This window comes from Kogia breviceps, chromosome 8, assembly GCF_026419965.1.
Source record: "Kogia breviceps isolate mKogBre1 chromosome 8, mKogBre1 haplotype 1, whole genome shotgun sequence".
Lineage (NCBI taxonomy): Eukaryota > Metazoa > Chordata > Mammalia > Artiodactyla > Physeteridae > Kogia > Kogia breviceps.
The window spans coordinates 75,388,337-75,401,831 of NC_081317.1; the positions used below are offsets into that span (position 1 = coordinate 75,388,337).

The window sequence follows — 13,495 nt, forward strand, 5'->3', positions numbered from 1 at the left end:
GAGCCTCAGGTTTCTCATCTGCAAAATGAAGATAATTATGCCTGCCCCTAGCCACAGGAATGTTCTAAGAATAGCAGCAGGGAGAATTTTTATAAAGGATTAGGCATGTGGTTTATAGATTTATGATAGCAGTCTTTTATGTAAAAATTATTTAGTTTGCTATTATTTTTATAGTGAAAACCAAAAAGACCTGTTTTATAATAAACCATGTAAATAAATAACCTTTCCCTAAGCATGCTTTTGTCTAGACACCTGATCAAAGTACAGACATGTCCCATAGATAAGAAATCACTCAAGGACTTGCATAAGCAAAAGAACATTGACCAGAACTGTAAACAACCAAGCAGGAAGTTAAATGATAAGTATAGTAGAAGATTTCTCGAGAAGCTAGAAATACATGTATTTAGCTCTATCTCCTCTAGTTTTGATAGACATCCTCTGTTGGAAAAGAATGTATCAGGACCTCTCTTCCCTGTGCTTCCCCCAAATACTCATTAACTCTCCTGTTAATTAAGTTGTACTATTTTCTGTATTTGATGATGAGAGTAACATGGGGTTGTGAACAGTAGAGGGAGAAACAAAGGTTGAGAATCACTGATCTGGAAATTACCCAGATTTCTTAGCATGTTCCTAATCTTAGATTCCATAGCTAATTGAGATTTGGTCTGACGTTTGACCTTTTAACTAAGGCAGGGTTAAAACATAGGGAAGAGTAAGAAGAAGTAATTTCCCAGCTTTCAGAGTGTTTAGATTTGGCCTAAATTCCAGGAATAGGATAAAGGCCATAAACTATTTCTATAAATTCTATTTTTCCTGACCATGAGAAAGTCAGAGTAGAAAACAGATGCTTTCTATACAGTGCAATACCACTGTGAACCATGTCTGAATTAAGGGACTTTAGACATACAGACTGACAATCTAGGATAAATTACATTTAGGGGTGATATCTGTTGATATTAAACTTTGGAAAAGCTTCTTAAGTAGTAGCTCTTCTGGACTCTTGACTTATGTCGCTAACATAGGTTTTCCTGTCAGTTCTGAGGTTATTCTGGACAACACTGTACGTTTCAACAAACACTGTACGTTTCAAGGATTTCTCTGAGTTACTCGATTGGAAATCAAAGTGCATCTTCCCAAGTAATGATGCTTTCAATGGGGAAACTAGAAATCAGACTGAGATTAGTTTCTTTTTCTTTTAAATTTATTTATTTATTAATTTTGGCTATGTTGGGTCTTCATTGCTACACATGGGCTTTCTCTAGTTGCAGTGAGCAGGGGCTACTCTTCGTTGCGGTGTGCAGGCCTCTCATTATGGTGGCTTCTCTTGTGGAGCACAGGCTCTAGAGTGCGGGGGCTTTAGTAGATGCGTCACGTGGGCTCAGTAGTTGTGGCTCGTGGGCTCTAGAGCACAGGCTCAGTAGTTGTGGCACACGGGCTTAGTTGCTCTGCAGCGTGTGGGATCTTTCTGGACCAGGGCTTGAACCCGTGTCCCCTGCATTGGCAGGCGGATTCTTAACCACTACGCCACCAGGGAAGCCCTGAGATTTAGTTTCTAAAAGACAGACAGTATGGAATGGTGGGGCAAAATATGGAATTTGGAGTCAGCATGGTCTTGAGCCCTGGTTGTATGACTTTGTAGTTGTGTGATTGTAGGCAGATTGTTAAACCTGTCTGTATTTGTTCCTTCATCTGTAAAATAGGAATAATACTATTTATCCCCTAAGATAGTCATGAGGAAATGATACTGTGAATTAACTGTGAATATTGATTTTTAAGATGATACTATATAAATATCATTATTATTATTATTACCATTATTGTTATTATTTCTTCTCACACTAACCAGTGGTGTTTCAACTATAGTAATCAACTTTCTGTCTAAGGAAAAGTGTATCACCTCCTTGGTAGACATCTAAGTTGAAGGAGAGACAAAGACAGAGAGAGAGTGGGCAGGTGAGTGAGTGAGTTGATGACTAAATATTGAGGAATGGATAATTTTAAGGGGTAATCAGAGAAAGAAGTATTAGCAAAGGACCTTGAGAAGGAGCAAATGGAGTTTGGGGTCCAATCCTACTTTGTAAGGTGGGTCTTTTTTCAGGAACGACACAGATTATCCCTAGATAAAATCATTGACATTTTAACCATTTACAGCAAAATTTTGAGGGAGAAAAAACTTAATTCCCGTAAAACTGCTCTGACAGTAATGCTATTTCCTCTTAGAGAAGTTATTCTTGGGTTATTTATTTACTAAAAACGTCCCATAGTTAATAATGAAGATGGCTCAAAGATAATTGAAAGCACATTATCTTAAAATACTAAGTTCCCAATGTTTTAATTGTTGTAAGGCAAAATTTCTCTTGTCCTCAGGAGATTATTCTATGTTCTGCTTATAATTTGTTCTTAGCGTTGCATTTTGGGTCCTTCTATAAAAATATTTTCTAACATTCATAACATGTCCTCCTGAACTGTGCCTTTTAGAACAAGACGGAGAGAATTAAAAATCTTCATACCAGAGTGCTCTTTGTTCCAACTGACGACATCTTTTAAAGATGTGATTGAGTTATCAGTGCAGTGATTTGGTTGTTAGAATCCTTTAGAAATATTTGCTTGTTAAAATTTACAGCACCGGGCTTCCCTGGTGGCGCAGTGGTTGAGAATCCGCCTGCCGATGCAGGAGACACGGGTTCGTGCCCTGGTCCGGGAAGATCCTACATGCCGCGGAGCAACTAAGCCCGTGAGCCATGGCCGCTGGGCCTGCGCGTCCGGAGCCTGTGCTCCGCAACGGGAGAGGCCACAACAGTGAGAGGCCCACATACAGCAAAAAAAAAAAAAAAAAAATTTACAGCACCAATTTATTTTAATTTTTCCTTAAAAGTAAATGAGTGAAATATACTTTGGAAAAAAAATTGCTTTCTTAATAGGTTTTGCTACTGCCAGAAGATATTGCAACAGCATGTTTCTGCCTGTAGGCAGGTGTGGCTTCTTTTAAGTGTCTGTCTGCATTCAGCTTGTCAGTGAAAATCTGAGTAGTTTGCATGGCTGCTGAAATAAATCAGTAGGTAGTTTGTACATAGACCCTCTCTGTATAATTGCAACTGACAATAGCTCTACCCACTTTTTGAGAGAATAGTCCTCTGTTTAGGATGATCAGAACTCATTTTGTATTCAGTCTTTGGATGAAAATGCAATTGTTTATTTTTGCAGATGTCGTTTGTTAAACATTTCAGCAGTAAAAAAAAAAAAAGTGGGAGAGGAAATCCAATATTATTTCGTGACTAGAAAAGCTAGTATTGTAAATATGTTGAACAAGAGGAGAATTTTGAGTATTTCTAGTATATATTTTCACTTTGCTCTGCTTGGTATTGGTGTTTTAAGGACTTAAGATGAATACAGAGTGAATGAGAGGAAGATGGACTAGACTTCAGGGAGAAAAATTAATTATTTTAACTTACAGTAGAAATATACCTCATTTTATGCCTTAGGTATCTTTAAATTAGAATTTTATATAGTGAAAAATCAAATATTGGTAACTGAAATGTTTATGTATTTGATGTATATATATATGTATATCAAGTATTTTAGAACACTAAGGTAATATTTTGCTTATAAATGTTGAGAGCAAATCTCTAATTAGCTACATTAAACCAATGTAGTTTCCTAAAAAGAAGTAAGCGTATAGTAACTTTGGTCTTCTGTTTGTCCTTAAATGACAATAAAACCAATTTTATTACGAGAACTCACTTCAAAAGTATTTCTGGTCTATTTATATAACTAGCTCATTTTGTGAAATAATAAAATACATAAAAATAGTAAGACTCAGTAACTTATCCAAATAAGGTATTTCTGAGAGTAATAGACATTCAGACTATTACTTCTTATTACATTAAAAAAGAGTTTGTACGTTTGAAAGTTTTAAGAGACTAGAACTCAGTATTAATATTCTGGATCATGTAATAGTGGTGTTCTATCTATAGTAATTGTGGTATTGTTGATTATAGCAAGAATGCTTTTTTTGGGGGGGGGGGGGCTGTCCTGAGAGGCTTGTGGGATCTTAGTTCCCTGACCAGGGATTGAACCTGGGCCCTTGGCAGTGAAAGCACCGAGTTCTAACCACTGGACTGCCAGCGAATCCCAGCAAGAATGATTTTTAATTCCCTTTTTGAAAAGGAAAGTGGCAATGTCTTCTATTCTTTTTAATTTCCAGGATAAAAAAACAGAGCAAATTTTTATAGACAATATTAGGAAACATTTGCTTTAATGTCCAAATAATTATGTTCTTGATTTAAGAAAGGGACAGTTATTCTTTACTATAAGTTTTTACCTCTGATAAAATTCCTGTTATTTTTACTGTTTTGTTGAAATGAGATAAGAACTTGTTATGTGTACATGAGAATTTGCATGTTCATTAGAAATTTTCTGATATTTATAACACAGTACATTTAAAAATATATGTATTCAGTCAGAAGTTGGAAACAAGCAAACTCTCAGAGAATAGGTTAAGTAAATGAAAGTATTATTACTCTGAGAGAATATAATACAGCCAATGAAAACATGTTTTAAAAGTATATATACTCTTATGAAAAAAATTGATGTTATAAAACAATACGTACATTAAAAAATGCAAATTTCTATATAATGCTTGAAATGCTGGAAAGTATACAATCTCTGACTGATAAGACTTGTCTTTTTATCTGTATTTTTATAAAAATTTCTATAATGCGAATATTTATATATAAGTGCTCATATTGTTTTAAATCTATAAAATTGATCAGTAAAGTTATTTTTCATTTACAAAAGTAATAAATTCTTGTCATAAGAAAATTATACAATATAGTGTACAATTGTTAATACACAGTGTAAAAAAAAAGCATTAAAAGGAAAGAACTGGGGCTTCCCTGGTGGCGCAGTGGTTGAGAATCCGCCTGCCGATGCAGGAGACACGGGTTCGTGCCCTGGTCCGGGAAGATCCCACGTGCCGCGGAGCAACTAAGCCCGTGAGCCATGGCCGCTGGGCCTGTGCGTCCGGAGCCTGTGCTCTGCAACGGGAGAGGCCACAACAGTGAGAGGCCCGCATACCGCAAAAAAAAAAAAGGAAAGAACTAGTTGTAAAACCAAATGAGATGGTAGGAGATGAACAAAATTTACAAACTACTGGACAGAATACAAAAGAGATTTCTATGTGAAGCTTGAACTCTGTTTCTTCCCCTGCCCCGTACATATTTATTGAGTGATAAATTTGATTTCCTAAAGTGTTATATAATATGATAAACCAAAGGCTAACTATAAGGAATTGAACTCCATCTAGTTAGGATAAACTTTTTCTCGGTTTGTAACCAAATAAAACACTTAAAAAAATATAAATGTACTTTTAAACATTTAAAAATACGGACTTGAGCTTATTCTACAAGACTTTTAGTATTCTAGTGTTCTTCTAAGATATATAAAATCTTTACATTTGGGCTTCCTTGGTGGTGCAGTGGTTGAGAGTCCGCCTGCTGATGCAGGGGACACGGGTTCGTGCCCCGGTCCGGGAAGATCCCACATGCCGCGGAGCGGCTGGGCCCGTGAGCCATGGCCGCTGAGCCTGCGTGTCCGGAGCCTGTGCTCCGCAGCGGGAGAGGCCACAACAGTGAGAGGCCCGCGTACCACAAAAAAAACCCCATAAAATCTTCACTTCTTTTTTTTTTTTTTTTTTTTTGCAGTACGCAGGCCTCTCACTGTTGTGTTGTGGCCTCTCCCGTTGCGGAGCACAGGCTCCGGACGCGCAGGCCCAGCGGCCATGGCTCATGGGCCCAGCCGCTCCGTGGCATGTGGGATCCTCCCGGACCGGGGCACGAACCCGTGTCCCCTGCACCGGCAGGTAGACTCTCAACCACTGCGCCACCAGGGAAGCCCTTTACTTCTATTTTAAGTCCTTTTAACCCTTTTATATGAATCCTCTGGTAGCTGAACTAAACACCCAAACCAGAGATGTTATTAAAACAAATGAACAAACAACTATGGACCAATATCCCTCATTGAACATAAACACAAAAATCTTCAATGAAATATTAACATATTGTATTCACCAATAAGAAGGATAATATACCTCAGACAAATGAGGTTTATCCCAGGAATGCAATGGTGATGGATTGGAATAATCAGTATTGTTAAGATGTCAATTCTCCCTCAAATTTATTTATAGTTTCAATATAATCCCAATTGCAATCATAGAAGGCTTTTTAAAAAAAATTTTTTTTAACATCTTATTAGAGTATAATTGCTTTACAATGGTGTGTTAGTTTCTGCTTTATAACAAAGTGAATCAGTTATACATATACATATGTTCCTGTATCTCTTCCCTCTTGTGTCTCCCACCCTCCCACCCCTCTAGGTGGTCACAAAGCACCGAGCTGATCTCCCTGTGCTAGGCGGTTGCTTCCCACTAGCTAGCTATTTTATGTTTGGTAGTATATGTATGTCCATGCCACTCTCACTTTGTCCCAGCTTACCCTTCCCCCTCCCCGTATCCTCAAGTCCATTCTCTAGTAGGTCCATAGCAGGCTTTTTTTGTTACAATTAAGAAATTGATCCTAAAATGTATACAGAAAAGCAGAGGAACTAGAATGCCCAAAACAATTTTGAAAAAGAACAAATTTGGAGGAGACTCCATACTGATTTCAAGACCTTAAAGCTCCAGTAATCAAGACAGGGTGGTACTGAAGAAAGAGTAGACACAGATTAATGTGATGGAATATTGAGTCCAAAATAGAGTCACACATACTTAACTTTTGACAAAGATACAAACACAATTCACTGATGCTGGAACTTGGATGCCCATAGTTTGTTTGTTTGTTTGTTTGTTTGTTTATTTATTTATGGCTGTGTTGGGTCTTCGTTGCTGCGCACGGTCTTTCTCTAGTTGTGGAGAGCGGGGGCTACTCTTTGCGGTGCGCGGGCTTCTCACTGCGGTGGCTTCTCTTGTTGCGGAGCACAGGCTCTAGGTGCGTTGGCTTCAGCAGCTGTGGCTCGCGGGCTCTAGAGCACAGGCTTAGTAGTTGTGTCGCACGGGCTTAGTTGCTCTGCAGCATGTGGTATTTTCTATTTTCCTGGACCACGGATCGAGCCTGTGGTCCCTGCATTGGCAGGCGTATTCTTAACCACTGCGCAACCAGGAAGTCCCGCCCATAGATAATTTAAAAAGAACCTACGTGGGCTTCCCTGGTGGCGCAGTGGTTGGGAGTCTGCCTGCCGATGCAGGGGACATGGGTTCGTGCCCCAATCCATGAAGATCCCACATGCCGCGGAGCGGCTAGGCCCGTGAGCCATGGCCACTGAGCCTGCGCGTCCGGAGCCTGTGCTTCACAATGGGAGAGGCCACAACAGTGAGAGGCCTGCGTACTGCAAAAAAAAATAAAAAAAGAACCTCCCACCAGTATTTTGCACCATGTACAAAAATGAACTCAAACTAGATCATAGACTAAATGTAAGGCCTAAAATTGCTGAACTTCCAGAAGAAAACGTAGGTAAAAATCATGATTCTTCAAAGACTTCTTAGATTTGACACTAAAAGCATGGCCCATAAAAGAAAAAATCGAAACATTGTTCTTTGAAATTTAAAAGATTTTGTCTTAGAAAAACGCTGTTAAGATAATGAAAATAAAAGCACAGTTTGGGAGAATATATTTGCAAAGTATGTATCAGTAAAGGCCAGGTATCAAGAATATATACAGAACCTCACATCTCAATAATGAGAAAACAAACAGTCCAATTAAAAGAAAAATAAACGGCAAAAGATTTGAACAGACAGTTCACTGAAGAAAATACACGATAGCGTGTAAGTGCATGAAGACATTCAACATTATCAGTTATTAAGGAGATGCAAATTAAAAGCATAAATAGATAACGCTATCCACCTATTCAAATGGCTAATATAAAAAAAATTTACAATTTCAGGCACTGGAAAGGATATGGAAAAACTAGGTCTTCATACATGGCTAGTGGAAATGCAAAATGGTATAGCCACTTTGAAAAATTGTTAGTTTCTTACAAAGTTAAGCATAAAATTATACAACCCAACAATACCATTCTTAGATAGTAAATCAAGAGAAATAAAAACGTTCCCACACAGAAATTTGTATGTCAATATTAGCACCTCAAACTAGAAGCAACTCAGAATGTCCTTCAAATGGTGAATGAATAAACATTATAGCACATCTGTGCAATGGAATACCGTTCACCAATAAAAAGGAATGAGCTCCTCAAATAGTTATATACTTGATCATTTCATTTATATGACATTCTGGAAAAGGCAACACTATAGGAGAAGATTGAAAATTAGTGTTGTCTGAGGGTTGACAACAAAGGGGCATGAGGGAACTTTTTAGAAGGATGGAAATGTTCTGTATTTTGATTGTCAGATTCATGGAACTATACACCTAAATTGGGTGAATTTTACTCTATGTGTATTATACTTCAAAACTGACTTAAGCTGGCAAACTTTTTTTTTTTTTTTTTTTTGTGGTACGCGGGCCTCTCACTGTTGTGACTTCTCCCGTTGCGGAGCACAGGCTCCGGACGCGCAGGCTCAGCGGCCATGGCTCACGGGCCCAGCCGCTCCGCGGCATGTGGGATCTTCCCAGACCCGGGCACGAACCCGTGTCCCCTGTATCGGCAGGCGGACTCTCAACCACTGCGCCACCAGGGAAGCCCGCAAACTTTTTTTTTTTTTTAATTTAATTAATGTAGAAAGAATGATAGAGTTAGCATTTAAAATGATTGATTCAGGCAAAGAACCTTGAATGGATGCTAAAACCATGAAGTGAAATGTTATTGTGGAACAGCATATTGACATGATCCCTATACATTATTGCTACTCTTTATAATTTGAAGAGATCTGGACAGTCACTACCTTAACCAAGTGATCAGTCAAATTTCTCATCACTGACTAGGTGAGAACTGGACATCTTGTGCCTCCTGACTTGGAGTAATATGGAGTACATAGCAGCAGCACAAATGAACTATTCTTGTCAAAAAAATCTTAAACCTGGATCTAATCAAGCCTGTAAACCTAACCTCCACCTTGCAGAACTATAGGACATAAAGCAATGAGTTAAATTACACCAAGAGAAAACAATCTTACAAATACAGAATGTGGAATATTCTCAAAGACAACTTGCCTGGTATTTTCAAAAACATCAGTGTATATGTATAATTGATTCACTTTGCTGTATACCTGAAATTAACACAACATTCTAAATCAACAATACTCCAATAAAAATTTTTTTTAAATAATTGAAAAAAAATCAGTGTAATAGAGGGTAAAAGAGGGAAACCCTTCTAGATCAAAAGAGATAACAAACTGAACTTGAATACTGATTGGGGGGGGCAAGGGTGCAGTTGAGGACATTTCAGTGTAGACGGGCTACATTCAATGATATTAGAGAATTATTTTTCATTTTTCTGAGGTGTGGTAATGGTATTGTGGTTAAGTAGGAGAAAGTCTATTTCTAGGGTACGTATAATTGACAGGTGAAGTGTCTTGATGTTTGCAACTTATTTTAAGTGTACACACACATAAAATGTTAACAGTCGTCTCTAGATAGTGTATATGGCTATGCATTAGTATTATTGTTTTAACTTTTTTCTGCATGTTTGAATTTTTCGTAATAGAGGTGAATGTTTTTAGAACTCATTTGGGAGAAAGTATTTATTGAAGTGGCCTTATGATTTGCAGTGCATTTCTATAGATCTTATGAATATCAGGCCTGTATCAACTTTGCACGCCTGAAAATAACTTTTTTACTACACTGTGTTTGGCATACTATAACACTGGCCTACTTTGAGAACTAGGGTAGAAAACAGCTCTGTGAAATACTTTGAATTGTAAGGATGTTTTTGAGAGCATTGTTTACTGTATTATATGGTGTCTTTTTTGGGAAAATGAAACTTGGGTTTCAATGACAAGAATAGTTGTGCTGCTTCTGAGAAACTGGATTTTTGTCATGTTACAGACATTGAATCAGGTAGGTGAGCAGAGCTCATGTTTTTTGACTGCTAGAAAACTTACATCTCACTTGTGGCCAATCTCTAGCAAGTGCACTTTCCAGTTGTACGCCTGACTACTTTGTAATTTTCCCTACCAACTCTTATTTTTCCCTAAATCGGACTCCCTCATCTATTTTTGGTTGTATTTATTTTATAAGCTACTTTATGCCCAACAATGTTCTAGCCATATTAAAAGGATTTAAAATAATACAGTTTATGATTTGAAAGTCACAACCTAAAATACAGATTTTCACATTATTATTATTAGTCGTATAACATCTTACTTCTAAATTCAGAGATCCTTTATCCTCTAACCAAATTTAAAATAAAGGAATGTTACTAGAAAATTTTAAAATATATACTTTTAAATATAGTTAAAATATAAAATTCCTATTTTCTGGAATAACACTGTTGTAGCTATATTGGCAGCAAATACCGTATTTTGGTGTAAGGCAGGGGAGAGAACAAGGCCATTCCATTCCATTCCATGGAAATTAAGCTGCAGTTAGAATTGGCATTTTTCTTGAGAATTTGATTTTTATTATTATTTTTGTGTGTGTGTGGTACGCGGGCCTCTCACTGCTGTGGCCTCTCCCGTTGCGGAGCACAGGCTCCGGACGTGCAGGCTCAGCGGCCATGGCTCACGGGCCCAGCCGCTCCGTGGCATGTGGGATCCTCCCGGACCGGGGCACAAACCCGTGTCCCCTGCATCGGCAGGCGGACTCCCAACCACTGCGCCACCAGGGAAGCCTGAGAATTTGATTTTTTGATTTCTTTTTTTTTTTTTTTCAATTAATGAAGGGAAGTAAAATATGCCATTGTTTTACCTTTAGCATTTCTGAAAAAATTATGATGTACAGAAAATCCTAATGAAAGATTATATTACTTCCTCTTGAATGTTATTCAGATTCTTGCCCCCCAACACAGTAGTGCCTTCCTTCTGTTAAATGACACTTTATATTTTATAAAATATTTTTCAGCATCAGCATATTGATACAAATGTTATATTTACAATTTGCTCTTGTTACCTTCTTGGAGTTGTAGTCCTCACTCGGTTTTCTTTTGGGGATTGCTGTATTATTTTACCACTGATGCATTGTGGGGTAACAACATTTAACAGGGATAACAGCACTTACTATAAAATGTGTTGTTTGAATTAGTAATGGCTTAGACAGTTTTTAAGACTATTTGTATGTGAAGTAGTGTCTTCTGATACATCTTAAGTCTATTCTAATTTTTAAAAGAAGTATTCATTGATAAAGAAGGTTTTCTTTTTTTAGCTAAGATTCTTAAGTCCAGTGGAATCTTCCACTGATGATTTTTTTCCTTTAGAGATCTGGATAGTAGCTTGTTAAACTAAATGATCTTTAAAGGCTTTTGTAGTTATAAAACTAAGTTTTGATTTTATATTTGAACATGCTTAAATCATAACCTTAAATAAACTATTATCTTCTACCATGAGGGACATGCTAAAATTAACTGCCAAAACAGGGTTAGTTTGAAACATAGGTGTGAGGTAAGATTGCCATCTCCTTTGCTCCAGGCGGAGTGATTCCTAGAACTAGGATTTGGCTTTCTTTACTCACGTGTCTGGAATTCACTTTTTCAAGTTTGCCAAAAAACGGTAAAGCAAGGTACACAGTTTTCTTTCCGCAGTTATTTTTAAATGAAAGTACTGTTCATTCTCATTCATTCATTTCTTTTCTCATTCATTTCTTAACACATGAAAATCAAGATTAATTTTGTAGTAGTGCCTGCTGGTCATGTGGATGCTGTACAACGTTTCCATTTATACTGCTTCACACATCACATAAAGGACAAGTTCCCACAAAGACCTGTTTTGTGCTACTCTCGATCCACCCTAGAGAAACCAGTTTCCAAACTATGCACAGCTTTGTAAATCAAGATGAAATGGTCGGAAATTGGAACAGAAACAAGCAAGAAACCAAATAATCCTTCCTAGTTAACAAGTAGAGTATGTCGTATATGATAAAATTGCAGGTAACGAAATGGTGTGCATTCTAAGAACATTCTAATTAGAAAGTTTATATCACATTCATATTATAGTCATAGATCAAGTCATTAGTTTGTTTCTATTATTGTTAGAGTTAGGAACATATAAACAATGCTTTTGGTAAGATATTCTAGGCAACAGAGGGCAGTGAGAATCAAAGATGAAATGTGAACCTTAGTTCTGGATATTTCTTAGCAAGCCCTGTATGCGATAACTAAGTGCCAAGGTTGATAAGAAGAGGAGTTTGGTGTTAGGCACAGATTTCCTTCTTTCTGGCAACAGTCAGTGGACCACAGAAAAGAGGGAATATAGGGGCATGCAGAATTTATCTTACCAGGGACTCTCCTTCTAGGTCAGGAAGAAAAGAATCCCCCCACACAATTCATAAGTAATAGAATACGTTTTTCACCACAGCGTTAAATTCACACATAATGTATTCACAGTTTAATTTATGGTTTTTGAAAATACCCTTGAAATATCTCTTTGAATAAACGTTTTGTCATTATTTTACCTTCTTGTTTAGAACTTTAAAGAATATCAAGTGCTGTTCAGAAGTTTTATTTTCTTTCAGATAATTTCTAAATATTGTGCTTTTAACTCAGTATCAAATAACCTTCCAAAGAATCTGCATCTTTTGGATGCTTTTTTTTTGCTCCTTTTGAGAAATTAAAAAAGGAAACAAAGGAAGTGAACTTAAAATGTCCTTTCTTCATTATTCCAACAATAGGCAAAGACCAGGCTTCCACAACCAAAGTAAGTTAGAGAATTCCCAGAGTACTTAGTGAAAATATATAGTCTAGGTCCTGAGTCAAATAAATGTGTTATAAAATATAAAGCTGTTGTGAGAACACATGACACTTTAAAAAATTTCCCTTCCTCATTTCCCAACATATTTTGAGATGAATATTGTAATAAAAATGTTTATTTCCTTCATAAAGCCCCTTTTCTACCACAGTCACACGCACATATTTATTTTCTGTTTTGAAGAAACCAGGTTAGCAAGGTAACTTTTCTAAGAAATCTTTACATGAGAATACAAAAGGTTTAAATTGAATAATTAAATACCTTCTTGCTTCTAGCTGCTTTTCCCTGGCTCTCCTTTCTTAAGTTTCTTAGTCTCTGCTGTCCCCTGCAGACTGACAATTCAGGACTGTCTAATTTCTCATTTCTCAGTGGTAAGATTTGAATTATCAAAACAGTAGTCTTAAAATATGAATTAGATTTTCTTTTTTATTACTACCATTTTTTGAGATATAATGTACATATAGTAAAATGCATATATCTTAACTGTACAGTTTGAGTTGTAAAATAAATATGCATCAGAATGAATGGGGATGTGCTTAAAATACTCCTTCCAGGAAATTAAAAAGCTCCCTAGATGATTCTGAGGTACAGCCAGTTAAGGATCTTTGCCTTTGTGAAGAGCCAAATTGATAATGTACATAAAAATACATA

At 37.0% G+C, this 13,495-nt stretch overlaps 1 protein-coding gene across 1 annotated transcript in view; it reads left to right on the top strand.

Annotated features, from left to right (window-relative positions):
• The window catches only part of C8H9orf85 (chromosome 8 C9orf85 homolog), a 62,166-nt gene that overhangs the window by 15,144 nt on the left and 33,527 nt on the right, over positions 1-13,495 (top strand). The window lies entirely within an intron of this gene.